Source organism: Bubalus kerabau, chromosome 1 (assembly GCF_029407905.1).
Source record: "Bubalus kerabau isolate K-KA32 ecotype Philippines breed swamp buffalo chromosome 1, PCC_UOA_SB_1v2, whole genome shotgun sequence".
NCBI lineage: Eukaryota > Metazoa > Chordata > Mammalia > Artiodactyla > Bovidae > Bubalus > Bubalus kerabau.
In genome coordinates, this window is record NC_073624.1 from 181,955,089 (window position 1) to 181,982,785 (window position 27,697).

Genomic DNA, 27,697 nt, shown 5'->3' on the forward strand with positions numbered 1-27,697 from the left:
GCACCTAGAGCTCCCTGAATGTACACCCACAAATATGCAACACCAGGAGCTGACCCCCAGATGTTGAAAGACATTCAGCCAAACAGTAGAATCACTCACCAACTCAGCACACTTTAACCACAAAGGAAACAGAGGGGTGTATATTGACACATAGCAGCTCAAGGACATACCCACACACACCCTTAACTCCCTACAGAGACATCTAGAGGTTAGGGAGGAGACAAATATACATGAGACCAGGGCATTGACAGACGAGCAGGGAGTGTTCTGATACCTCTCAAGCCCTCGCAGTGACACTTAATTCATTTATTCATTCAACAAACATATATTGAGTGCTTACTGTGCGAAAGGCACTGTTTTAAGCATTTAGGAAAGGTCAATGAACAAAACAGATTTTACACTGTTTTAAACCTTTAGGAAAGATCAAGAAGAGCTCCCATTGGCCAAAGCTGAGATCATTTGAGCATCAGCAGAAGTGATGATAGTAAGCAATGATACTCCATTGAATGCAATAAGATCAAGAGTTTATGCCAACATAAATTAATAATGAATAATACCTAAATGAGGGAAAAGAGAAAGTTTCCTCATAGTAGAATGGCAACCAGCAAATGTAGAAGTGCAGAGCTAGAAAACCAACATTTTGCAACCATTGTAGGAATAACTGATTCAGCCAGAATCAAAAATGGAATCTGTGACAGTTAAGCACACGGGTCACTTTGACTTAAATCCAGGAATGCCCACACATTTGGCCAACTTTATTTGGATATTTGGATAGTATATTGAGTATTTCTGGATATTTCAGTGAGGGTGGGTTTTTTTTTTTTTTTTTTTTGATGATATCAAGACTTGAAATGGGCTTTCCAGATGTCTCAGTGGTAAAGAATCCACCTTCCAGTGCAGGAGACACAGTTCAATCCTTGGGTCAGGAAGATCCCCTGGAGGAGGAAATGGCAACTCACTCCAATATTCTTGCCTGGGAAATCCCATGGACAGAGGAGCCTGGCTGGCTACAGTCGCATCTCTTGCATTGCAGGTGGATTCTTTATTGCTGAACCACCTAGGAAGCCCTAAAATTCCTATATTGAGGCTCTAACACTCAGTGTGATGGTATTTTGAGATGAGACCATTCGGATCCAGTTAGGATTAGATTAGGTCATGAGAGTGGGGTCCTCATCCTGGGATTAAGGGCCTTAAAGGCAGAGATTCTCTCTTCTCTATGAAGGCACAGAGGAAAGGCCTTATGACACCTCAGTGAGAGGCCAGCCAAGAAGACAGTCACCTACAACCCAAGGAAAAGGCACCAAACCACCAGCACCTTGGTTTTGGACTTCAACCTCCAGGAGTACTGTTAATTGCTCAGTTGTGTCCGACTCTTTGTGACCCCATGGGCTGTAACCCACCAGGCTCCTCTGTCCATGGAATTCTCCAGGCGAGAATACTGGAGTGGGTTGCCATGGCCTTCTCCAGGGGATCTTCCAGACCCAGGGATCAAACCCAGGTCTCCCACATTACCGGCAGATTCTTTACTGTCTGAGACACCTGGGAAGCCCAACCTCCTGAGTTATGAGAAAATAAATTATAATTGTTTAAGCCACCCAGTCCATTTGGTTCTGGCAGTCTGAGAAAACGAAGGCATTCAGAGTCTCTATTGCCACTGAAAATTTCCTCTCCTCTCAGCCCCAAAGTCACAATTTTCTCCTGAGCACATGAAGCTATGCTGGGATACAGCCAAGTGCTTCTTCCAAGGAGTGGTGAAATCCCAGATCTCAGCGTAAAGCCTGGCAGATTGAAGGTCTTTTAGCATTCTGAGACTCATTTCCAGAGTGGTGGGGCTATGGGGTGATGTACCCTCACTCCAAGAAGAGATTCTCAGGCACCAGGTTTCAACTTGGTTCAGCTCAGTTCTGACACTATCTCCGCAGAGGTAGCATCAGGTTGCTCGGGTTAAGAGTTCAGTCTTACAAGACTGCCCCACACTCACTCCACAAACACAGCTGTTTTCTGTGCTTCTGACCAATAGGCTATAAATCAGAGGTTCCCACAATTTTCTTTTGGTATTTGATTAATTTGGAAGAAATGACTCACAGAGATCAAAGAAACTATACTTATCGGATTACTGTTGTTGTTTAGTTATTAAGTCATGTCTGATTCTTTTGTGACCCTGTGGATTGTAGCCTACCAGGCTCCTCTGTCCCTGAGATTTCCCAGGCAAGAAAACTGGAGTGGGTTGCCATTTCCTTCTCCAGGGGATCTTCACAACCCAGGGATTGAACCCCTATCTCCTGCGTTGGTAGACAGATACTTTATCATAGAGTCACCTGGGAAGCCCAACCAGATTATGAGTTTATTATAAAAAGATAAAATTCAGGGACAGCCAGATGGAAGAGATAGAGGGCAAGGCATTGGGAAAGGATCGAACCTTCATGCCCTCTCCAAACTTCTCATTCTTTCCAAATTTGCATTGACCTGGAAGCTCTCCAAACCCTGTCCTTTTGGGTTTTTATGGAGACTTCATTATATAGGCATGGTTGATTAAATCATTGACCATTGGAGATTGATTCAATCTCTAGCCTCTTTTCCTTCCCCTTCTAATGACAGGATTGGTTGGGTCTCCTAGCAACCAGCCCCCATCCTTAGATGAGGTCCAAAATTCACCTCATTAATGTAACAAAAGACAACTTGATCATTCTTGACATTCAGAAAATTCCAAGGGTTTTAGGAGCTCTGTGCCAGAAACTGGGCGAAGACCAAATATATACTTATTATAAATTATATATCACAGAAGGCTAGAGGGGTGATTGGCTGGTGACCAAGATTCTTTGCTTGATCAAACTTTATTTTTACTTTTCTAAAAAAATTTTTGGCCACCCCAACTGACTTTTGGGGATCTTAGTTTCCTGAGTAGGAATTGAATCTGTGCCCTTGGCTTTAAAGCACAGAGTTCTAACCACTTGGTCATTAGGGAATTCCCAAGCTAGACCAAACTTTAGTCAGATTTCAGAAACTTCTCCTAGCTGCATCTGTGCACTTCCTGGTAAAGTTAAACTTTAACAAGAACACTCCCGTACCCTGATCACTCTCAGTAACTCATATTTAATATAGTAATAAATAATATCAACTATCCAGTTGGGCTTCTTGGGTGGTGCAGCAGTAAAGACTCTGCCTGCCAATGCAAGAAATTCAAGAGACATTGCAGTGGGCAATAGATGAGCTCCAGGTTGGACATTTACAATCAGCCAGCCTCCTCTTTGCATTTCCTGAGGCAAGAGATAGGTGGGCTCCAGTTGAGGAATTTACAACCAGCCCCCTGTTTGGTCTCAGAAATGGAAGTAACAGCAGAAACAGGGTAAATAGCCAGGCTTTGTCTCTTCTAAACATCTCCAGTCAAATCCTAAAGGAAATCAATCCTGAATATTTATTGGAAGGACTGATGCTGAAGCTAAAGCTCTAATACTTTGGCCACCTGATGCGAAGAACCAACTCATTAGAAAAGACCCTGATGCTGGGAAAGATTGAAGGCAGGAGGAGAAGGGGATGACAGAGGACAAGATGGTTGGATGGCATCACCAACTCAATGGACATGAGTTTGAGCAAGCTCCGGGAGAAGCTGAAGGACAGGGAAGCCTGGGGTGCTGCAGAACATGGGGTTGCAAAGAGTCAGACAGGACTGAGTGACTGAAAAACAACAACAACAAACATCTCTACGGAATAATCATGGCAAGACAAAGAGAGGCAAAAACCCTGTCTGAGTAAAGGGTAAGGGAGATACTACACATGTGCACAAGGGCTCCTTGGAGTCAAAAGTCAGGGGATAATTCCAGGCCATAATGAGTCTTGCTCCTCCCAGAAGCCTTCACTTCAAGGTCCATCTTGGCTGAGGGGTACATGCACACCCCAGGGGAGGGTCCCAGGGTAGGTCAGGTGTGGAAAAAGAAACCAGATAATTGATCTGAAGGAAGACGGCCCAGAAGAACTGACCTATGTCAATGACTTATCTGCCTCTTTACTGTGCTCCTCCTCACGAGGGGGGACGCCCACACCTTTTCTCTGTGGGTGTGCATCTCTGCCTTGCTTCTGTCTCAACTAAAGAAACTGTTTCTCTATGTGCTGGCCCACTTGTTATTGTGCTATTTCTCTAATAATAAACTTTGTATCTCCATTTACTGTTTCTGCCTCCCTGATAAATGCGTTTTTCAGTGGGGGCAAAAATCCAGGGAAAATTGGCTAGGGTTCCTGGTTGTCATCCAGGCTATGCATGTTCAATTCCTGGGCAGGAAATTAAGATCTCACTTCATGCCACCGCTCACTGCTGCCTCACTGAGATCAACACGGGTTTGATCTCAGGGTTAGGAAGATCCCCTGGAGGAGAAAATGGCAACCTGCTCTAGTATTCTTGCCTGGGAAATCTCATGGACAGAGGAACCAGGTGGGCTACAGTTCATGGGGTCTCAAAGAGCCGGACATGACTGATCACCACCTCCCCCCTCCCTACCCGCCCCCACATTATCTAGTTGCTGCTGCTGTTGCTAAGTCGATGCAGTCGTGTCCGACTCTGTGCGACCCCATAGATGGCAGCCCACCAGGCTGCCCCGTCCCTGGGATTCTCCAGGCAAGAACACTGGAGTGGGTTGCCATTTCCTTCTCCAGTGCATGAAAGTGAAAAGTGAAAGTGAAGTCGCTCAGTCATGTCTGACTCTTAGCGACCCCATGGACTGCAGCCTACCAGGCTCCTCTGTCCTTGGGATTTTCCAGGCAAGAGTACTGGAGTAGGGTGCCATTGCCTTCTCCGATTATCTAGTTAGTTTCACCAAAATCCTCCTTATCTTTGATACTTCTTAGTAATTTCTCATTCATTGATTCTCACCCTCCCAATCCTGCTTTTTAGCTATAGATTCCCACTTGCCCATGTTGTTTATGGAATTGATATCAAGCAGGACCCTGTGGGCCCCCTGGGCACAAGGCCTTTCTGTCCCCCATTTCTCTGATTAGAGGAACAGCCTTCACTCAGCCTCTGTGAGTTTCCCTGAGTTCCAAGGGGGCAGATTCAAGCTGTTGTTAATTAGGGAAGGGAGGGGATGTGAGACAGTCAAGAGCAGCCTTGGAACAAGGTCCTATTTCCCCATCAACAGATACACACAATATCTTTGAGCTATTTAAAAATACTGAAACCTCCTCCAGGTGGGAGAAGTTAATGATTAATGATGGTCTGTTGCCCACAAGCATGTAGATCCCAGATCTGTTGGATCTCAAGTTGATGATGCTGACTCCTGTTGCAATGAAAAGGAAAAAAGAAGAATGGGTTTTTCTCTTTCCCTTTCCTGAGAACAAAGAATTATAAAGAGAACAGTGAGCAGGCCTGAACATTCCTAGTTTTTTCTACTTTTAACTGCTCCTAACTCTGAATGTCTATAACTAAGTTTCCTTCTCTGCCCCTAACTCTGTGCTGCTGCTGCTGCTAAGTTGCGTCAGTCGTGTCCGACTCTGTGCGACCCCATAGACGGCAGCCCACCAGGTTCCTCTGCCCATGGGATTCTCCAGGCAAGAGTACTGGAGTGGGTTGCCATTACCTTCTCTGGCCCTAACTCTGTAGGAGCTAACTATTTCCCTTTATGCTAAATACATCCCCCTATCAGCTGTTTATAATTATAACACCCTTCTCCTTGTAGTTACATATCAGAAGGAAGGCTACAGAGCCACGGAACTGCCAGACTCAATTACTGGGTTACTGATGCCAGTTTATGACTGTCTTTGAAGCAATGCAAGAGGAAGAAATCAAGGTCTTATCACTTTTGTTCCTCATCACCTACTCCTGACTGCAAGGCCTTGCCTTATATAAGCCCCTGCTACTGCTGCTGCTAAGTCGCTTCAGTTGTGTCCGACTCTGTGCGACCCCATAGACAGCAGCCCACCAGGCTCTGCCGTCCCTGGGATTCTCCAGGCAAGAACACTGGAGTGGGTTTCCATTTCCTTCTCCAATGCATGAAAGTGAAAAGTGAAACTGAAGTCACTCAGTCGTGTCCAACTCTTCGTGACCCCTTAGACTGCAGCCTACCAGGCTCCTCCATCCATGGGGTTTTCCAGGCAAGAGTACTGTAGTGGGGTGCCATTGCCTTCTCCAATATAAGCCCCTAGGCCCTCACAGATGGGGGTCACAGTTCTTGAGGCACGAGCCTACTGTGTTTCACTCTCCGCGGGCTGAGAATAAAAGCCACATTTCGATTTCCTCTGAGTTCTGTCTCCGTGTTTTTCATTCAGCTTTGGTGGGTAGAGGCCAAGATTTCAGCTGGCAACACTCCCATTTACCTCACCACCAACCCACCAGAAGAATGTTCAAGAACTGGTCATGCCCTCTTTGAACAATTATTATAAAACTTCTCTTCCTCAAGGGGAGGACACACGGTTTTGAGGGCATGAGGCCATTGTGGCCCCTTTTCTGGGGAAGCTTTTCTACTTCACCTTAAGCTCTGTCTCCAAGATTTGATTTGGTACTGGTGTACAAAGAAGCTAAGCTTTTGGCATCAAAATTAAGCCCAATCTGTCTTCTCCAGTTGAGAATTCCATCACATTGATCCCTATACCTGATATTTCACCTTGAATAAAGTCTTTCTTACCATGTTTTAATAATGTCATTAAGCATTTTTTAAAACACTGGCAGAATAAATGAAGGGAGGAACAAATGAATGAATGAGTAACCTTTCAAAAACAGGTGTGCCAGCCATTGCCATTACCAAGGGATGCTAAGCAGACTGGAGAGGTATACTGATGAAAGGAAAGGAGAAACTAAAGCTCATAGTCAGCAATGAAAGTAGGTCTGGGAAAATCTGCCTGAGGGTAGGAGGGGAAGATACTGTGCCACCTTCAAGGCAGTGCTGTTCTCTAGAAATATGAGCCACAAATGCGAGCCACAATGATAATTTAAAATCTCCTACTGTTAAGAGAAAAAATATTCTGCTGCTAAGTCACTTCAGTCATGTCCGACTCTGCACGACCCCATAGACGGCAGCCCACCAGGATCTGCCCTCCCTGGGATTCTCCAGGCAAGAACACTGGAGTAGGTTGCCATTTCCTTCTCCAATGCATGAAAGTGAAAGTGAAGTCACTCAGTCGTGTCCAACTCTATGCGATCCCATGGACTGCAGCCCACCAGGCTCCTCTGTCCATGGGATTTTCCAGGCAAAAGTACTGGGGTGGGTTGCCATTGCCTTCTCCGAAAAAAAAAAAAAAAAAATATATATATATATATATATATATATATATATATATATTCTAACAATTGTTAAAATGGTGAAGTGTGAGACTTCCCTGGTGGTCTAGTGGTTAAGAGTCCATCTTGCAATGCAGGGGATGAGGATTCGATCCCTGGTCGGGGAACTAGGATCCCACAGTCTGTGGAGCAATTAAGCTTGTGTGCTGTCTTGACTAAAAAATATAGTCACAACCTGAAAGTAGAGAATTATTTCATTTGGTGGGAATGTTTAGGACTCCGAGCCTGCGAGACAGCATCTCTGTAGCTCTGAGAAAATTGCTCCAAGGAAGGAGGCGGGAAAGTCAGGCTAGTTTGCAACAAAGGGAGAAGACAGTCTGATCCTCAAAGATCAGGTATCAAGTGAAGGAATTTAGCATTCTATGTATGGGAAGATGTAAGCCTCAGCTCACTGAATTCATTCCTTTCATATGCACCTCAGCTATCTGGGGCCCATCCTGTTCAGCTTGCTTCTTGCATTCTCCCAGCTCCTCAGCAATCACCGTTGGGTGCTGGCAGCATCTGCTGGATCACAGTTTTGGGAGCCCTCATTCACTTTTGGAGGCCAGAAATCACTGATGGCTGTGACATTGATTGATTAATATGTGGATTAATATGGCAGGAGATATTTTAATTTCACAGGTGCAACTGCGGAGCCTGTGTGCTCCGAGCCCTTGCGACACAACTACAAAGTCTGTGCACCCCAGCAAAAGATCCCGCATGGCACAGTGAAGATCCTGTGTGTTACAACTAAGACAGGAGGCAGCCGAATAAGCAAATAAGTATTTCTTTAAAAAAGAAAAAGAAATTGTGAGAGTAGATTTTTTTTTTAATGATGAGGACTACTTTATTTAAAACTGTTGCCATGGAAGAATTACAATAGAGGTGAGATCAGAGATCAAGATGAGATAGTTAGATGGCATCATCAGCTCCATGAACAGGAATCTGAGCAAACTCCAAGAGAGAGTGGAGGACAGAGCAGCCTGGCATGCTGCAGTCCATGGGGTCTCAAAGAGTCGGACATGACATAGAGACTGAACAACAACAACAAAAAGAGAGATCAGTGTTAACTCAGAATACAATTAGGACAGCCAGTCAGTCAGTTCAGTCGCTCAGTCGTGTCCGACTCTTTGTGTCCCCATGAACCGCAGCATGCCAGGCCTCCCTGTCCATCATCAACTCCCGGAGTCCACCCAAACCCATGTCCATTGAGTCAGTGATGCCATCCAGCCATCTCATCCTCTGTCGTCCCCTTCTCCTCCTGCCCTCAATCTTTCCCAGCATCAGGGTCTTTTCAAATGAGTCAGTTCTTCGCATCAGGTGGCCAAAGTATTGGAGTTTCAGCTTCAACATCAGGAACACCCAGGGCTGATCTCCTTTAGGATGGGCTGGTTGGATCTCCTTGCAGTCCAAGGGACTCTCAAGAGTTTTCTCCAACACCACAGTTCAAAAGCATCAACTCTTCGCTGCTCAGCTTTCTTTATAGTCCAACTCTCACATCCATACATGACCACTGGGAAAACCATAGCCTTGACTAGACGGACCTTTGTTGGCAAAGTAATGTCTGTGCTTTTAAATATGCTATCTAGGTTGTTCATTACTTTCCTTCCAAGGAGCAAGTGTCTTTTAATTTCATGGCTGCAATCACCATCCGCAGTGATTTTGGAGCCCAGAAAAATAAAGTCTGACACTGTTTCCACTGTTTCCCCATCTATTTGCCATGAAGTGATGGGACTGGATGCCATTGTCAGGCGAGTGTATGCTCCTCTGTTCTGTCTCATCACAACAAAGATTTGGAGTGACGGATCTTAAAGCCCTCAGCGTGTCACAGCTCTCAGGTCTCGAACGGACCGTGTTATAGCTTTTAGACAAATCAGTGTTACAGCTCAGTGTTACAGCTCTATTTTATTTAGATAATAGCAGGAAAATCCATCCTCAAGACTTGAGGGCATGTCAACCCAAAGACGCAAAGAGAAGAGCACCCCAGCATCTGGGAGAGAGAGAGAAAGACCCCCAGCCCTTTGGCTCCTCTTTTTTATGTTTTTTCTCCCCCTGGGCCTGCACTATGTAAATTGGGCTAGCCAGGAGTGTTGTTTGTTCTATCTGAGGTCCTCACTCCGGTCCTCGGACCTTTCTTTGTTCTATTTTTGTGGCCCTTTCCCTTCCTTGTCTTTTAGCCACCGCCATTCTGGATTCCTGTTTCCTATTCTAACTACCTAACACCATGACCTTAGTTTTCTGAATGTTGGGCTTTAAGCCAACTTTTCACTCTCCTCTTTCACTTTCATCAAGAGGATTTTTAGTTCTTCTTTACTTTCTGCCATAAGGGTGGTGTCATCTGCGTATCTGAGGTTATTGATATTTCTCCTGCCAATCTTGATTTCAGCTTGTGCTTCATCCAGCCCAGCGTTTCTCATGATGTACTCTGCATATAAGTTAAATAAGCAGGGTGACGATATACAGCCTTGATGTACTCCTTTTCCTATTTGGAACCAGTCTATTGTCCCATGTCCAGTTCTAACTGTTGCTTCCTGACCTGCCTACAGGTTTCTTAAGAGTCAGGTCAGGTGGTCTGGTATTCCCATCTCTTTCAAGTGGGGATTTATACCCAAGGAGACGGGTGAGGGGGGTCCATGCATGAAAAATCACTGAGGAGACGTCAAAGGTCGGGGGTTTCTTGTTTAACTGACTTACCAGGATTCTTGCTAAAGGTAGGTCAAAGATTCGGAGAAGGCAATGGCATCCCACTCCAGTACTCTTGCCTGGAAAATCCCATGGACGGAGGAGCCTGGTAGGCTGCAGTCCATGAGGTCGCTAAGAGTCGGACACGACTGAGCGACTTCACTTTCACTTTTCACTTTCATGCATTGGAGAAGGAAATGGCAACCCACTCCAGTGTTCTTGCCTGGAGAATCCCAGGGACGGGGCAGCCTGATGGGCTGCCATCTATGGGGTTGCACAGGGTCAGACATGACTGAAGCAACTTAACAGCAGTAGCAGCAGCAGGTCAAAGATTTGTACAACAAAAGTGAGGGATCAGGAAGTTGACCAGATATTCAGGAATGATCAGTTATAATGGATGAGTGGATTCTTGATAAATCACCTTGGTCAGAGTTTTGCCAAGACTGGGCTAGGCAGCCTTGACAAGGATAGAATGGAAACAGAAAGCCAAGTTCAAGGTCTACTAAATAAGAAGATTCAGATAAGAATCCCCCTGCCAATGCAGGGGACAGAGGTTTGATTCCTGGGCTGGGAAGATCCCACTTGCTGGAGGGCAACTAGCACAGATGTGCCTCAACTATTGAGCCTGTGCTCTACAGCCCAGGAGCCACAACTACTGAGCCCACGTGCCATAAGAACTGAAGCCCCTGCATCTTAGAGCTTGTTCTCTGCAACAAGAGAAGTTACCACAATGAGATGCCCATGTATCTCAGCTAGGGTGTAGGCCCTGCTCTCCACAACTAGAGAAAGCCCAGGCACAGCAATGAAGACTCAGCACAACCAAAAATAAAATAAATAAATTATTAAAAAAAAAAAAAAAAGATGACTTAGGGACTTCCCTAATGGTCCAGTAGATAACACTCCCCACTCCCAATGCAGGAGACTGAAGTTCAAGCCCTCGTCAGGGAACTAGATCCCACACACCACAGCTAAGAGTTTGAAGGCTGAAACTAAAGATCCCACATGTTGCAAATAAGACCTGGAGCAGTCAAATAAATTAATTAATTAAAAAGACTCAAAAGAGCCTGACTAAAGTTTGCTTAAGGAGAGAACCTTTATCACTATCATCTATGCTTTAAAATAAAAGTAAAAATGGGGACTTCCCTGATGGTCCAGTGGCTAAGACTCTGTACTCCCAGTGCAGGGGGCCCAGGTTCCATACCCAGTCAGGGAGCTAGATACCACACGCCACAACTAAAAGTTCCTCCATGCCATAACTAAGACTCAGAGAAGCCAAAAAAATGAACAAATAAATAGTTTTAAAGGAGAAACAGATGATATTAGTTCTAACTATGTGTTTTATTGAACCCAGCATTTTTGACTTATAATCAATGTTGAAAAACAGTAATGAGAAATCTTGCATTCTCTTATTCTATTTTATTGTTAAACTAAGCCTTCATCTTATGTTCATTTTGGACCAACTACATATCAAGTGCTCAGTGGCCATGGGAAACTAGCGGCTACCTTAGTGGACTGCACCGCTGTGGCAAATAGATCCACGTTGCTGATGCAGCCGCTAAAAACCACAAGATCCATCAGAGAGGAGCCCGGGGGTGCCAGGCAAGCTGTCGAGAGAGAGAGAGAGAGAGAGAAAGCTGCTCCCATCAAGTTGAGAAGTTGGTTCAGGACTGGAAAGAAAGGATGTTTCAATTTCAGAGACCTCAATCAAGGTACCCAGGTGGAAAACAGCCTTCACTCTAAGGACTAGATCTGTCATTTCCTCCCTCCAGGAGCTTGAACCCACCAACGGAAGACTTTAAGACAAGAGATACCAGAAATCCAGTGACTCTGTGATTCTATTTCCAACCCATCTGCTTCAAATACATTCCCGGCTGGTTTCATTCCACTTTTTTCCTGTTACTCAGATAAAAAGTTCTACCTGATATTCTATATTTTGCATCTTTTAAAAATATTTATTTATTTGGCTGTGCCAGGTCTTCGTGGTGGCCCGTGTGATCTTTAGTTGCAGCGTGTGAACTCTCAGTTATGGCATGCGGGATCTAGTTCCCTGACCAAGGATCGAACACCGGCCCCATGCACTGGGGGCACAGGAGTCTTAGCTACTGGACCACCAGGGAAGCCCTTGCATCTTTGTTTAATGTCCGTACCTGCTTCCAGAATTTCAGCTCCAGGAACAAGAAGATCCTGTCTGTTTCGTTGAACCAGAAAGAGGCTGTTAACTTGGATATATTTCTTATGTGCTCGGACTCAGTTAACTCATCTGGAAAATGCAGGTAAGCATGGCTACCACACTGTTGGGCTAGAGAGGGCATTACATGCATTAATATCTTCCTGTGCACGGCCCAACCATAATGAGCACTCAGTAAAGGGGAGCTGCAGTTATCTTTCTCACTTTCCAGACTCACTTCTGCCTCAGGGCCCTTGCACTTGTTGTTTCCACCGCCTGGAACATCATTTATTTTTTTGCCAAATATCCACATTGTGGAGACCTATATCAAGGTCTTGGGCTTCCCAGGTGGTGCTAGTGGTAAAGAAACTGGCTGCCAATGCAAGTTAGATGTAAGAGATGAGGGTTTGATCCCTGGGTCTGGAAGAACCCCTGGAGGAGGGCACAGCCACCCACTCTAGTAATCTTGCCTGGAGAATCCCATGGACACAGGAGCCTGGTGAGCTATAGTCCATAAGGTCACATAGACGCAGCTGAAGTGACTTAGTACACACGCACACACGTACACATGCACACCAAGGTCACAGGTGGAGCCCTGTATCAAGGTCATCTTCAGAACTGATGGAGTCCCGTAGCAACCAATGCCATGAACCCCCCAACCTAAACCAACCAGCTCCCTGACTCCATATATATTAACCACTATATAATGGGCTTCCCAGATGGCACTAATGGTAAAGAATCCACCTGCCATTGTAGGAGACACAAGAGATGTGGATTAGATCCCTGGGTCGGGAAAATTCCCTGGAAAAGGAAATGGCAACCCACTCCAGTATTCTTGCCTGGAAAATTCCATAGGCAGAGGAGCCTGATGGGCTACAGTCCATGGGATTGCAATCAGATAGAACTGAACACACACACACACACACACACACACACACGACTCTACAACATCCTAACCAATCACCTAATGCCACCGTCCCAGCAGGAATTTTGTCTTAAGGCTATAAAAATTGGCTATTGGCCCACAAAAGAGGTAGACTCTCCCTGAGCTGGCCTGCTGTTCTAACATCATCTCCTGTTCTAACAAACTCTGTCCTCTTCTCGTTCTGTCTCATGCCTGGAAATTCTTTTCCATCCCACACACAGACCACGACATGTATGACTCCATTCTCAGCCCTGTGAGTCCTCCTCTCAGATGTCGCCTCTTCAAGACCCACCCCTACCCCGCAATGCCTATCACCTACCATTTCTTCTCTTTCTTCTCACAGCATTAGTACCACGAGATGTGATACATTTCCTTGCTTCTTTGTCCCGGCCCTTTCTCAGCTCTAGGACAGCCCCTGCAAGGTCCATTTTGCTCATCACTGTATTTCCAGAGCGGTGCCTACCACACAGTAGGTGCTCAGTGAATGTAGGTGACATGAATAAGTGATGGGAAAAACCTTCTTCTCAAATCCTTCTCTCCTGTCCTCTCTCTCCCCCTCACCTCAGACATATATTTCCCTTCCTTTTCTTCTTGTTGTATAGTTGCTAAGTCATGTCTGATTCTTTTGCCACTTCATGGACTGAAGCCCACCAGGCTCCTCTGTCCATGGGGTTTTCTAGGCAAGAATACTGGATTGGGTTGTCACTTCCTTCTCCATGGGAGTCTTCCTGATCCAGGGATCAAACCCGTGTCTACTGCATTGGCAGGCGGATTCTTTACCACTGAGTCACCTGCGAAGCCCTTCCTCTCCTCTTAGCCATCCCCCAATGTCCTCCCTTATCTTTCATCTCCTGCAGAAGAGGGATGTGGATCTGGAACCCCTGCCTCACCACCCCAGGACCTTCAGACCCTACCTTTGTCACCTTGGCAAAAGGTGTCTCTTGGCAAGTTGTGTCTCTTGGCAAGTTGTTTAATCCTTCTGAGCCCCGGTTACCTCAACTACCAAACCCACACAGGTAGAAATTCTGCTATCATATGGCTGTTGAGAGTATTAAGTGAGATTATTAATGTAAAGCTCTCAACACAATGAGTCACACTGTAAATATCAAGCAAATGGGGAAATGAACTATTGCAATAATAATTCTTATCTAAATACAATTAATAGTGACTTCCCTGGTGGTCCAGTGGCTCAGAATCTACGCTCCCAATGCAGGAAGTCTGGGTTCTATTCCTGGGCAGGCAACTAGATCCTACATGCCATAACTAAAGATTTTCCACATATTGCAGCAAATAGTGAAGATCCTGCATGTTGCAACTAAGACCTGGTGCAGCCAAATAAATAAAAATAAATATGGCTAATAATTATAATGATGTATATAATCAATAATCATAACAGCTATGCCATCTCAATTCTACCACCAGTCAGCTGTATGGGCTTCTCTGAGCCACAGTTTCTTCATCTGTAAAGTGGCAATGATGATAATAAAATCTTCCTCAAAATATTCTCATAAGGACTTTGTGAGAAAGACCATGAGCGATGGTTCCAGCACATGGTTTTTGCTACATAGCTGTGGGCTGCTATTTTGATTAGCATGGGGGCTTCTCAGCTGGCACAGTGGTAAAGAATCTGTCTGCTAATACAAGAGATGAGGGTTTCATCCCTGGGTTGGGAAGATTCCCTGGAGAGGTGAAGGGTTAACCGCTCCAGTATTCTTGCCTGAAGAATCCCTTGGACAGTGGAGTGAGGCAGGCTACAGTCCATGGGGTCGCAGAGTACAATGTGACTGAGCACACACACACATATTTTGACTGGTTTAAGCTAAAGGGCAGGCTGTCTCAAATTAGATGCTTTTTAAAGAACTACATTGCCCTCTAAAGGAAGCCTCCAAATCCTCAGGCTGGTGCTTATTGCAATTGAACAGTCTTGGACTGTATCCCAGTTTATACCTGTGAATGTTGTTGACCTGAGCAAATGTTGAATGAGCAAATGACAAAACCTCTCTGAGCTTCAGTTTCTTCATATGTAGTACAGAGTGGATAACATGTACTTTACAAATGAGGTACTTTATGAATGAAGAGTAAAAAGAGATGGGAAGCTTGTCTGGATTAGGGAGGTCTGCTGCTAAGTCGCTTCAGTCGTGTCCGACTCTGTGCGACCCCATAGACGGCGGCCCACTAGGCTCCCCGGTCCCTGGGATTCTCCAGGCAAGAACACTGGAGTGGGTTGCCATTTCCTTCTCCAATGCATGAAAGGGAAAAGTGAAAGTGAAGTTGCTCAGTTGTGTCCGACTCTTCACGACCCCATGGTCTGCAGCCTACCAGGCTCCTCCGTCCATGGGATTTTCCAGTCAAGAGTACTGGAGTGGGGTGCCATTGCCTTCTCCAATAGGGAGGTCTAGTAACAATTATTATAGTAAAATAAATAATAATATTTATGTTAATAATAGATGCTAATATTATATATGTATATAATAGATTATGTAATTATTATTATACAGAGTATATTAACAATAATATATAACAATACATAATTGTTACAGTACAATAAATAAAATGGTAATGTTATATGATAGATTATGTAATTATAATTATACAGAATATATTAAAATAATATATAACAATACATAATTGTTATAGTACAATAAATAAAATGTTAATGTTTAAAAGATGTTAATTAATGTTATGTTATCATATAATTATAATAATAAATTTGTAATATAATTCTATATAGTAATACATAATTGTATAATATGGGACTTTGCCTTCCAATGCAGGGAGTGCCGGTTCGATCCCTGATCAGGTAGCTAAGATCCCACATGTTTTGAGGCTGAAAAACCAAAACATAAAACAGAAACAATATTGTAACAAATTCGATAAAAACTTTAAAAATGATCCACATTAAAAAAAATCTTAAAAAATAAAAGTGGCCACTATGGCTTAGGCACTTAACTGTTATTTTTATCTGAAATGAAAAGTGAAAGTCCCTCAGTCATGTCCAACTCTTTGCGACCCCATGGACTATACAGTCCATGGAATTCTCCAGGCCAGAATATTGGAGTGGGTAGCCTTTCCCTTCTCTAGTGGATCTTCCCAACCCAGGGATCGAACCCAGGTCTCCTGCATTGCAGGCGGATTCTTTGCCAGCTGAGCCACAAGGGAAGCCCAAAAATACTGGCGTGGGTAGCCTATCCCTTCTTCAGAGGATCTTCCCAACCCAGGAATTGAACCGGGTCTCCTGAATTGCAGGCAGATTCTTTACCAACTGAACTATCAGGAAAACCCTAAACAGAACTTCCAAAATCTGAGATTTTTGTTAAATCAAATAAAAACATTGACGTGTGACTAGAAGCTATCATATTGAGAAGTACACTTTGGGACCCTTTCCTCAACTACCACACTTCACCTCCTGACATAGTGTCTGTGATTGAACAAACTGGCTGTAAGAAAAGCATACTTTTTTTTTTTTTTTGGCTATGCTGCTCAGTTTACAGGGAATCTTAGTTCCCTGATCAGGGATTGAACTTGGGCCCCGGCAGTGAAAGCACCAAATCCTAACCACTGGACCTCCAGGGAATTTCCAAAAGCAGGGATCCCCAACCTCCAGACCACAGACTGGTACTTCCAGTTACATCAGTGGCAGCGTTAGATTAGAAATAAAGTACACAACAAATGTAATGAGCTTGAATCATCCTGAAACCATCCTCCCCATGCTCCCTGGCCCATGGAAAAATTGTCTTCCATGAAATCAGTCCCTGGTGCTGAAAAGGTTGGGAACAGCTGCCCCCAAACATTCTTTATATAACAAATGCAGAGGAATAATCTTGACTTCTGTAAAGAAATACTTCTTCCTGTATTCCTGGGAATATGAGGCCCTCACTTCCCACTTGATTTGGAGATGCTAACTCTTAGATTAATGTATCACCTTCTGGTAAATTTTATTCTAAGAACCAGAAGTGCAACTGTGAAAAGGAGAATTGGGTCCCTCAACTCAGCATCTTGGAAGCAACAGCAAGTGGTAGTGGTTATTGTCCAGTCACTCAGTCGTGTCTGACTCTTTGCGACCTCATGGACTGCAGCATGCCAGGCTTCCTTGTCCTTCACCATCTCCCAAACTCATGTCCATTGAGTCGATGATGCCATCCAACCATCTCAGCCTCTGTTGTCCCCTTCTCCTCCTGCAAGTGGTGGGGACTCTGGCAAATTGAAAACCTCCTCCTGCTCCATTTAAAGGAACAGATGTTGCTCTGCTTCTGCTGGGAGGTACCCCTATGATGGCTGAAACTTCAAACTTTAAAAAAGAAAGTTGGAAACCTGGAAACTTTATGAACTACTGGATTTTGAAACATCAAGGAATGAAAATATTTTTGAGACACTTTGCAGCAAAACAAACATGTCATCCTTGGGCTTGAGTCAAGCCCTAGGCCATCATTTCAAAACTTTTGGTTTTAATTCCCTGGTGGTTCAGTGGTTAGGACTCCCTGCTCTCACTGCTGAGAGTCCGGGTTCAATCCCACAAGCAGTGGGGCTTTTTATTTCAATCGATTGTTCTCCATCTTTGCCATTCATTAAAATCTCCTGTGAAAGCTTGTTTTTTTTTTTTTTTTTAACAGTGTGAAAATTATCCTTAAAAAAAAAGGGAGTATAATTGCTTTACAATGCTGTGTTAGTTTCTGCTGTACAAAGTGAATCAACTATATGTATACATATATTCCCTCCCTCTTGAGCCTCCCTCCTACCTCCACCCCGTCCCCCCAACTAGGTCTTCACAGAGCACAGGGCTGAGTCCTGTGAAAGCTTTTTTTTTTTTTTTAAAGAAAAATACCAATCTGGGGTGGAGTGGTGACGTAGAATTGTTTTGCAAGTTTCCAGGCATTCAGTATGCTTGAGCACCCTCAATTTGAATGCCTCATTTCAAATGCCGATTTGATCCTTCATGCAATAAACATTTGTTGCATGTCCAAGCGCCCTGTTTTGTGATGATGAGGAAGAGTTAAACTTTTACATAACTTCCTGCTCCTTCTGCCTCTGTAACTCAGCTTGCCCCTTGCAAAGTCTGGGTCACGTAGGTCATGTAGTCTCAGAAAGTGGGGAACTGGAGCTTATCTCACTTGCCCTTGTCCTGCTCTTTGCAATTGCCCAGCCCCTGCAAACCTGCTTAATCACGCCTGTCCATGTAAAGGTCAGGCATCTCCTTCCCCATCCTGACTGCGCAGGAAACCCCTGGGTTTAAACCAGCCTATTAACAGTCAGTGTTACCCACTATAGTCTGTCTATAAAAACTCGGTAACCCCTTTGCTCTGGGCTCAGAGCTTGGAGTGTTAACTCCTCTGGGCCGCCGGTGTAATAAACCTGAGTTCTGCAACTCTCCGAGTGTGGTGCTTGCTTTCTCGAGTACTGGTTTCTGCAACGGTGATAGTCACAAAGCAGGCACTCGATAGATGGGACAGAAATGTAACAGCAGGCCGGGAGCTAGGGATGGGCAGAGAAATGGCGGTAGGGGCCAGGTGGCAGGAAATCCCACGTCTTGGAAACAGTGGGGTCCACAGGCAGACAAAAGAAAGCAGGAGCCTCCAGACTGACCGGAAACCACACATTTTGGGTGATTAGCATTTCCGCTCTGGAAGCGGACCAAGACCGGTGCGGAAAGGCAGGAATCTCCTGCATCTGAAAGTAACCTCTTGTTCATTATGCTCTCATTACAATAAAATTGTGTGGGCTTCCCTGGTGGCTCAGAGGTAAAGAATCCGCCTGCCAATGCAGGAGAAGCGGGTTTGAAGATCCCCTAGAGAAGAGAATAGTAACCCACTCCAGTCTTCTTGCCTGAGAAATCCCATGGACAGAGAAGCCTGGTGGGCTATGGTCCATGGGGTCACAAAGAGTCGGACACAACTTAGTGACTAAAACAAAAATAAAATTAGCCTTGCAGACCAACGAGCATGAGACGGCACGACACCTCTGATCTAAGCCAAGTAAGGACAAAAATCTCTCCTCCCGGTGGGAAAATGGAGCTGGGATGAAAACCAGGGAAGACGACCCCCACACTCTTCCTTCCCCTTTATTTGTATGCTCCTCATACCTGCCTCTCCGCCAAGAAAACCAGGGCAGCAATTCCTCACCTGTCTGCCCGCTCTCCCTCTGAACCGATACTTGCTTAAATACTTTATTTTCTTAACCTCCTTGCTTTTCCCCAAATTCTTTCAAGAAAGAAACAAACGTAAGTCCGCTGCGAACAGAAATGCAGAAAAACAGGCACCTAACTTTCTCTCTCCCTCCCCACCTCCTGCCTGCCATCTCTCTTTGTCGCTCCATCTCTCCTCTTAAATCTTCCACGCCTCACATGTGTCACCCAGAGTGGAAGGTAGAAAGGGGAAGAGCATAACCTCTCATTTATGCCCTTCTGTTCTCTCTTCATTTTCACTGACATTTGAGCTCTGAAACTGCTGGGAGGCCTGGAATCTATGAATGACTTCCTGGCAAGCCTTGGGGAGACTTGAGCAGAGCAGTTCTGACATTCTTTAATCCTCACCAAACAGGATCAGTCAGGAGGCTTACAGCACAGAAGGAAACCTCCAGATAACTTCCTTCTGTGAGAACACAAAAGCAACCCCGGGGGAAGAAACAAAGCAATATAGATGGGGTGGGTGGGAGGTGTCCTCTGCTTTGCACTTTTATTTTTCTTTCAAAGATTGCAGAGAACAAAAAAAAAAAAAAAAAAAAAAAAAAAAGAGTTGGAACAAATAGAAACTTGAAGATAGAAATGTTCTGGCTTTGAGCCAAGGGCTGTGCTCTCTCCTGGGGCTGCTTGGAACTGAGTTAAAAAGAAACTTGGGGGACTTCGCTGTGGCTCAGATGGTAAAGAATCTGCCTGCAATGCAGAAGTCCCAGGTGTGGTCCCTGGATTGGGAAGATCCTCTGGAGAAGGGAATGGGACCTGGTGGGCTACAATCCATTAGATCAAAAATAGTCAGGCAAAGAGACATGACTAAGTGACTACTTGAGGGATTTCCCTGGTGGTCCAGTGGTAAAGATTCCATGCTTCCAATGCAGGGGGCACGGGTTCCATTCCTGGTCTGGAAACAAAATCCCACATACCACAACTAGCCAAATAAATAAATAAAAATATTTTTAAAAATTAAAATGAAACTTGGTTTTAATGATTCCACTTCCTCAAAGACAGGCATGACCACGTTTACTTATCTCATTTCTCTCCCATTTGTTTTATCTGACATTTGAGTTCCGAAAGGGGCTTCCCCAGTGGCACTAGTGGTAAAGAACCCACCTGCCAATCAGGAGATACAAGAGATGTGGGTGCGATCCCTGGGTTGGGAAGATCCCCTGAAGGAGGGCATGGTAACCCACTCCAGTATTCTTGCCTGGAAAATCCCATGGCCAGAGGAACCTGGCAGGTAGAGTCCATGGGGATCCAGAGAGGCAGACACTGTTGAGCAGACATGCACGCAATGAGCTCTGAAGTAGGGAGCTTGGAGGCTGGCGAACTATGCTACCAGCCCCCAGCCAGGCTCTCTGTTTTGTTATAAGCCACATCTAGAGCTCAGAAAAGGCTTGTCACTTTTCTTCTCTGCTCAAAACCCTGCAGCCCATCTGTGTATCCATCCAATAAATATGTACTGTGTCTAGTGTAGGCTAAATTCTATGCTAGAACCTAAGGATTAAAGTATTATTGCTATAATAACACCAAAACCTGCAAACACTTGTACATATAGTCTCTATTCAGTGTCCCCTTCATGTTTTAAGAGTTATTTATTTAATCCTTATTAGAACTCTGCTATGTTCCCCTTCTTATGGAGGAAGAAACAGAGGTTCTGAGAGTCACCATGCCACACATCTGAGCGGGAATTCCAATCTAGGCTGTGGGGCTCCATATGGGTGCCACTGTCATGAAACATATAGTCTAGGCAGGGAAACATAATTATTCAGCAAAGTATTTTCAGGAATTTCAATGCGCTGGGGATTCTAAAACAGAGTATTTCCTGATTTCTTTTTCTAAGAGGAGCTGGTCACACCGTGAATGATGAAAAGGAGCCAGCCTTGGGGACAGCAACAAAGAGAACACTTGGGCAGAACAAATAGCAAGTGCAAAGGCCCTGGGGGCCCAACTTCTTCAGAAACAGCAGAGGCCAGTGTAGCTGGAGGAAGGGGCTAAGAGGCAGAAGGCAGAAAGCAGGGGTTTTAGGCCACATGGGGAGTAAGGATTTTACCCTGAGGAGAGGAGTCTGGGAGCATAAGCAAGGGAATGGGAGATGGGCTTTCAGTCCCTCTTGGTCTTTATTCATGCCTCAATCGCCCTCACTGCAGGACCTTCTCATTCTTGTTCCTATTAACACCCAGTTCTTGGACTTCCCTGGTGGTGCAACGGATGAGAATCAGCCTGTCAATGCAGGGGAAGGCACATAGAATCTTGCGGGTCTGGGAAGATTCTACATGAGTCGGAGCCACTTAGCCCATGTGCCACAGCTACTGAAGCCTGTGCGTTCTAGAGTCTGTACTCGGCAACAAGAGAAGCCGCTCCGATGAGAAGCCTACACATGGCAACTAGTAAGTAGCTCTGCTCGCCACAATTAGAGAAAGCCCACGTGCAGCAACGAGAACTGGCTCCTCTGCCCTTGTAATTCTCCAGGCAAGAATACTGGAGTGAGTAGCCATTCCTTTCTCCAGGGGATCTTCCTGACCCAGGGATTGAACCCCGGTGTCCTTCACTGCAGGCAAATTCTTTACGGTCTGAGCCACCAGGAAAGCCCAAAGACAAAACTAAATAATCAAGCAAATAAAGATCCAGTTCTTGTGAATTCTTTGTAATCCTCTCAATAACAAAAAACCCCACCCCAACCTCTTCTCTCTGCTCCCTTTGACTCTACATCCAGGGCTTGTCTGTGAAAGGACAAATAAAAATGAAAAATTAGACTTAAGTTTCCCAATCTCCCAGTTTCTGTGGGAGGGCAGGAGGCTAACTTTAGCCAGGGCCTTGCTCTAGGTTGCAAAACTACCTCCATCACAGAGAGATGAGAAATTTGGTTTTGTTGTGAACAAAGCCAATTAACCAACAGCAATGGTCACTCCAGTTCCCAGGGTGAATCTCAGATGACCTGGCTATGATAACTGGTGCTGTCAAGTCCTCTGATTTGAGGATGAATTATCCTTTATCTTGTAAATATGTGTGTAATAGGTTGTAGCAGCTCCGCTGTGGAAAAGGGTAAACTTTCTTTCCGTCTGGCAATCTCTCAGCAAATTGCCTGTGAAGCACACCATGTTAATGCTTGTGGTTTCATGGTTTTAATTATATTTCCCCAACATGTGCATGTCACGTCCTACTTTTTTTTCTAATTTACATAGCCAGTCTAAGAGTTCCAGGAAGTCTGAGATGGTTTAGTTTACTGTTATAATTTTATAGTGACATAGCAAACTCTTCTGGGCTTCCCCACTGGCTCAGCAGTTCAAGAATCCACCTGTAGTGTAGGAGACACAGGTTCAATCCCTGGGTTGGGAAGATCCCCTGGAGGAGGAAATGGCAACCCATTTCAGTATTCTTGCCTGGAGAATTCCAAGGACAGAGGAGCCTGGGTGGCTACAGTCTTTGGGGTTGCGCAGAGTTGGACAGGACTGAAGTGACTGAGTGCATACACACAGGAGACTATGCTATCAATTCTGGGTGTGAATCTTGTGTGGCCTGGACAAAGCATTCAACATCTGTGTGTCTGAGTTTCCCTTTTGGTAAATTAGAGCTATGAATAACACCACTTATTTCAGAGGGTTGTTACCAGGACTTATGGGGCAAAGGCTTAGCACAAATCCCAGCACAAAGCAAGTGATTTTAGTCTATAATAATCATCGGGACTTCTCTGATGGCTCAGATGGTAAAGAATCCACCTGCGATGCAGGAGACCCAGGTTCAGTCCCTGGGTCGGGAAAACCCCCTGAAGAAGGGAATGGCTACCCACTCCAGTGTTCTTGGCTGGAGAATCTCATGGACAAGGGAGCCTGGTGGGCTGCAGTTCTTGGGGTCGCAAAGAATTGGACATGACTGAGCAACTAACACACACACATAATCACCAGCATGCTTTCAGGATGGTTCATCCTCATTGGGTCAGCACCATGTCAAACCCAGGTGCTAATAACAAATGGTGTCCACATTCTCAATAAAAGCTAATATTTTGTCTTGTCTGGGGCGCAGGCACTGGGTTTATTCCTTTTTATTTATTTATTTTTAAATTGTGGTAAAATCCATACAACATGAAATTTGCTGTCGATCTTTTTTAGGTACACAGTTCATGGCATTAAGTACATTCATGTAGCTATGCAACCATTACCACCGTCCATCTCCAGGTGCATGCCATCTCCCCAAACTGAAACTCTGTCCCCATTAAACAGTAACTTTCCATCCTCCTCCCCTAGCCCCTGGAACCCACCATCCTACTTTTTAATCTCTGTGAATTTGACTCTTCTACGAACCTCCTATAATTTGAATTATATAATATTTGTCCTTTCATGTCTGAATTATTTCACTCAGCATAATGTCCTCATGCTGTAGCCTGTGTCATAATTTTCTTCCTTTTACAGGACTAATATTCCATTCTGTATTTTGTATATTTTATTTTTAATTAATTTTTTAATTGAAGGATAATTGCTTTGCAGAATTTTGTGGTTTTCTGTCAAGCATCAACAAGAATCAGCCAGAGGTACACCCATGTCCCCTTCCTCCCGAACCTCCCTCCCATCTCCCTTCCCATCTCATCCCTCTAGATTGTTACAGAGCCCCTGTTTGAGTTCCCTGAGTGATACAGCAAATTCCCATTGGCTACCTATTTTATATGGTGTTGTAAGTTTCTCTCTCTGTACATCTCATGTTACTCTCTCCATACATCTCACCCTCTCCCTCCTCTCCTCCCCCCGTGTCCATAAGTCTGTTCTCTATGTCTATTTCTCCATTGCTGCCCTGCTAATATTTCACTCTGTATTTTATGCATTTTATACACATCCATTCATCTCATCTGTTAACAGACAGATGAGTTGGTTCCACCTTTTGAGTTGGTTCCACCTTTTGGATATTACAAATCATGTGCCATGGATTCCACCATCCAAGTCCTGAGCTTGACCTGTCCTTCCAACACAGACTGCTTTTTACTCTTAGTCAATTTTGTCCAATAGTTTCCCAGAGCTGCAACTTTTTTTTTGGCTGTTCTGCAGGGCCTGTGGGATCCCAGTTCCCCGACCAGGGATTGAACTCATGTCCCTGCATTGGAGGCAGTGAATCCCAACCACTGGACCACCAGAGAAGTCTCAGGTTGCATCTTCTGATCCTGCTCGATCCTTAGAATCCCCAGGTGATGTTTCCATTATTAAATTCACAGAGTACCAGGCATTGTTCTGCCAGCCTTTCAGAGCCCGTTGTTGGCATGCATACATACTCAGTCATGTCTGACTCTTTGCAACCCCATGGGCTGTATCCTGCTGGGCTCCTCTATCCATGAGGTTTTTCAGGCAAGAATACTGGAGTGGATAGCCATTCCCTTCTCCAGGGGGTCATCCCAATCCAGGGATCAAACCCAAGTCTCCTGCATTGGCAGACGGAGTCTTTACCATCTGAGCCACCAGGGAAGTATTTTATATACAGTATTGTGTACATGTCAGCCCAAACTCCAAGTTTATCCCTCCCTTCTTCCCTGGAAATTTGAGTTCAGTAAGTGGGAACCAAGAATCTGGATTTCAACACCTCTTTCCTACTCTTTACCCCTTCACACACAGGTATGATTCTTATGTGGGCAAGACCCTTGGAATCCTCAGGGGGTGCTTTCATTATAAAACTCAGAGAATACCAGGCATTCTTCTGCCAGTGCCATGTCTCAGAGGAAGGCCTCTATGGGCTTTCTGGCTGGAATAGATTCATTGAGGTATTGGTTTTCATTTTCTGTTTTGTTTGCCAAGTTAAGATTGCTTCTGTTTATAAAGCAGACATTGACCCAGGCTGTAAAACAGTGAACCTCAAAATGTGGTTTCCTGGACTAATTTGACCAGTTGTATCAGCACCACCCCTTTGTACCCATGTATTTGTTCTCTACGTCTTGTGTCTCTATTTTTGCTTTGCAAATGACATGGATAGACTTACAGAAAATTTAAAAAAATATATATATTTATTTATTTACTCTATTTTTGGCCATGCTGGGTCTTAATTGCTGCACATTGGCTTTCTCTAGTTCTGGTATCGGAGAAGGTAATGGCATCCCACTCCAGTACTCTTGCCTGGAAAATCCCATGGACGGAGGAGCCTGGTAGGCTGCAGTCCATGGGGTCGCTGAGGGTCGGACACGACTGAGCGACTTCACTTTCACTTTTCCCTTTCATGCATTGGAGAAGGAAATGGCAACCCACTCCAGTGTTCTTGCCTGGAGAATCCCAGGGGCGGGGGAGCCTGGAGGGCTGCCGTCTATGGGGTCGCACAGAGTCGGACACGACTGAAGCGACTTAGCAGTAGCAGCAGTAGAAGTTCTGGTAGGAGGGCTTTTCATTGTGGTGGCTGCCCTTGTTGTGGAGCACAGGCTCTAGGGAGCACAGGCTCTAGGGAGCACGGGCCTTAGTAGTTGTGGCATGTGGGCTCCATAGTTGCAGCATGCAGTCTCAGTCATTCCTGGGTGCATGGGATCTTCTTGGATCAGGGGTTGAACTGGTGTCCCTTGCATTCCAAGGTGGATCCTTAACCACTGGACTGCCAGAGAAGCCCCATAAAATGTGTTTTAATAAGCCCTGTAGGTGATGTTGAGGTATCCTCCATCTGAGAACCACTGGAGTAAAGGTTCCTTCTTTATCTCACTTCACATCCCTCTGCAATGTGGGTATGGGGTTCATGAGTAGGCAGACTCCAACCTCACTCAGACATCCTTTGGCTTAAACCTCACCACCTGGGGCTGGGGTTCCTACCCCTTGACTCAGGTCAGGTCAACGCAAGACCCTCTCTGACAACGGGGATCATCTGTAACCCTACCTTTTTGGAGAAAGTTCCCTTCCCACGCCACACCCTCAGCTCAGCTACCTTTATTTCCCGACTCTTCTGTTATAAGGTGAATTGTCTCTCTTTGACATGTGTCAAATTCCTATGGTGAAGTCCTAACCCTTAGTATACATCACATGGTGACATTATTTGGAAATAAGGGTGGTGCTGATGTAATTAGTTAAGTCACGATGAGGTCATGGGTTTTCCAGGTGGTGCTAGTGGTAAAGAACCCACCTGCCAATGCAGGACATGTAAGAGATGTGGGTTCGATCCCTGGGTCGGGAAGATCCCCTGCAGGAGGGCATGGCAACCTACTCCAGTATTTTTGCCTGGAGAATCCCATGGACAGAGGAGCCTGGCAGGCTACAGTCCATGGGGTCAGAAAGAGTTGGACATAACTGAAGTGACTTGGCATGCATGCATGAAGTCATACTGTGGTAGGGTGGGTGTAACCAAGCAGAAACCTGTGAGGCCTTTTCAGAATAGACCCCTACCCATGTCCTCTGCTTGTCTTTTATCTGCAGAAAAACTTCAGTCAAAGAGTAAATTTAACCGGAGAAGTGAGAAAATGCAGAAGGAAAGGAAAACAGTCAGGCAAGACAAAATAATAATGCTTTAGCCGCTGAACAAAGTCAAGGACCTTAAGTTCTTCCTCATAGACTATAGGCATTATTCTGAACTATGTCCTCTGAGCTGTTTTGCAGATACTGAAAGCCCCACAGGGTGGAAAGTTAACTGTCTGCTGCCCATGTGAATGTAGACCCCAGATCGGTTGGAACCAGAAGGCTGATGGTGCTGACCCCCAGTTGTCTCATCACCAACCAATTAGAAGAATGTCTATGAACTGATCACATCCTGCTCCTTTAAGATTCCTCACTACTCCCTCCAGGATGGGACACAGTCCTGAGGGTATTAGCCTGCTGTGGCCCCTTTGCCTGGCAAAGCAATAAAACTATTCTCTTCTGTGTGCTCAGACGCTCAGTCATGTTTGACTAATGTTGTGACCCCGTGGACTGTAGCCCACCAGGCTCCTCTGTCCATGGGGTTCTCCCGGTGAGAATACCGAAGTGGGTAGCCATTCCCTTCTCCAAGGGATCTTCCTGACCCAGGGATCAAACCCACATCTCTTACATTTCCTGAATTAGCAGACAGATTATCTTCCACTTCACCCAAAACTCTTTCTCCGAGATTTAATCCAATATCAGTGTACAGAAGCTGAATTTTGGCAACGTGGGTCTCTAATCCAATGTGACTGGCGTCCTTATAGAAAGGAGAAACTTAGACACAGGCAGACACACACAGAACACCATGTGAAGATGAAGGCAGAGATCGCAGTGAGGCTACCAGAAGCCAGGGAATGCCAAAGTTGCCAGCAAATCACCAGAAGCTAGGAGAGAGGCATGGAAAAGATTCCCTGGGACTTCCCTGGTGGTCCAGTGGTTAACAATCTGCCTTGCAATGCTGGGGACATGGGTTAGTTCCCTGGTCAAGGAACTAAGATCCCATATGAAGTAAAAAGTGAAAGTGTTAGTCGCTCAGTTGTGTCCAGTTCTTTGCAACCTCATGGACTATAGTCTGCCAGGCTCCTCTGTCCTTGGGATTCTCCAGGGAAGAATACTGGAGTGGGTAGCTGTTCCCTTCTCCAGGGGATCTCCCCGACCCAGGGATCAAACCCAG

The 27,697-nt window shown here is 45.2% G+C and overlaps 1 long non-coding RNA gene across 1 annotated transcript; it reads left to right on the forward strand.

Moving 5' to 3' along the window:
• Nucleotides 1-11,506: 11,506 nt before the first annotated feature.
• Nucleotides 11,507-26,959, forward strand: LOC129642005 (uncharacterized). Its single transcript, XR_008709517.1, has 4 exons — nt 11,507-11,634; nt 12,083-12,198; nt 24,220-24,356; nt 26,725-26,959. It is a non-coding gene; the product is annotated as an uncharacterized LOC129642005 (long non-coding RNA).
• Nucleotides 26,960-27,697: the final 738 nt, after the last annotated feature.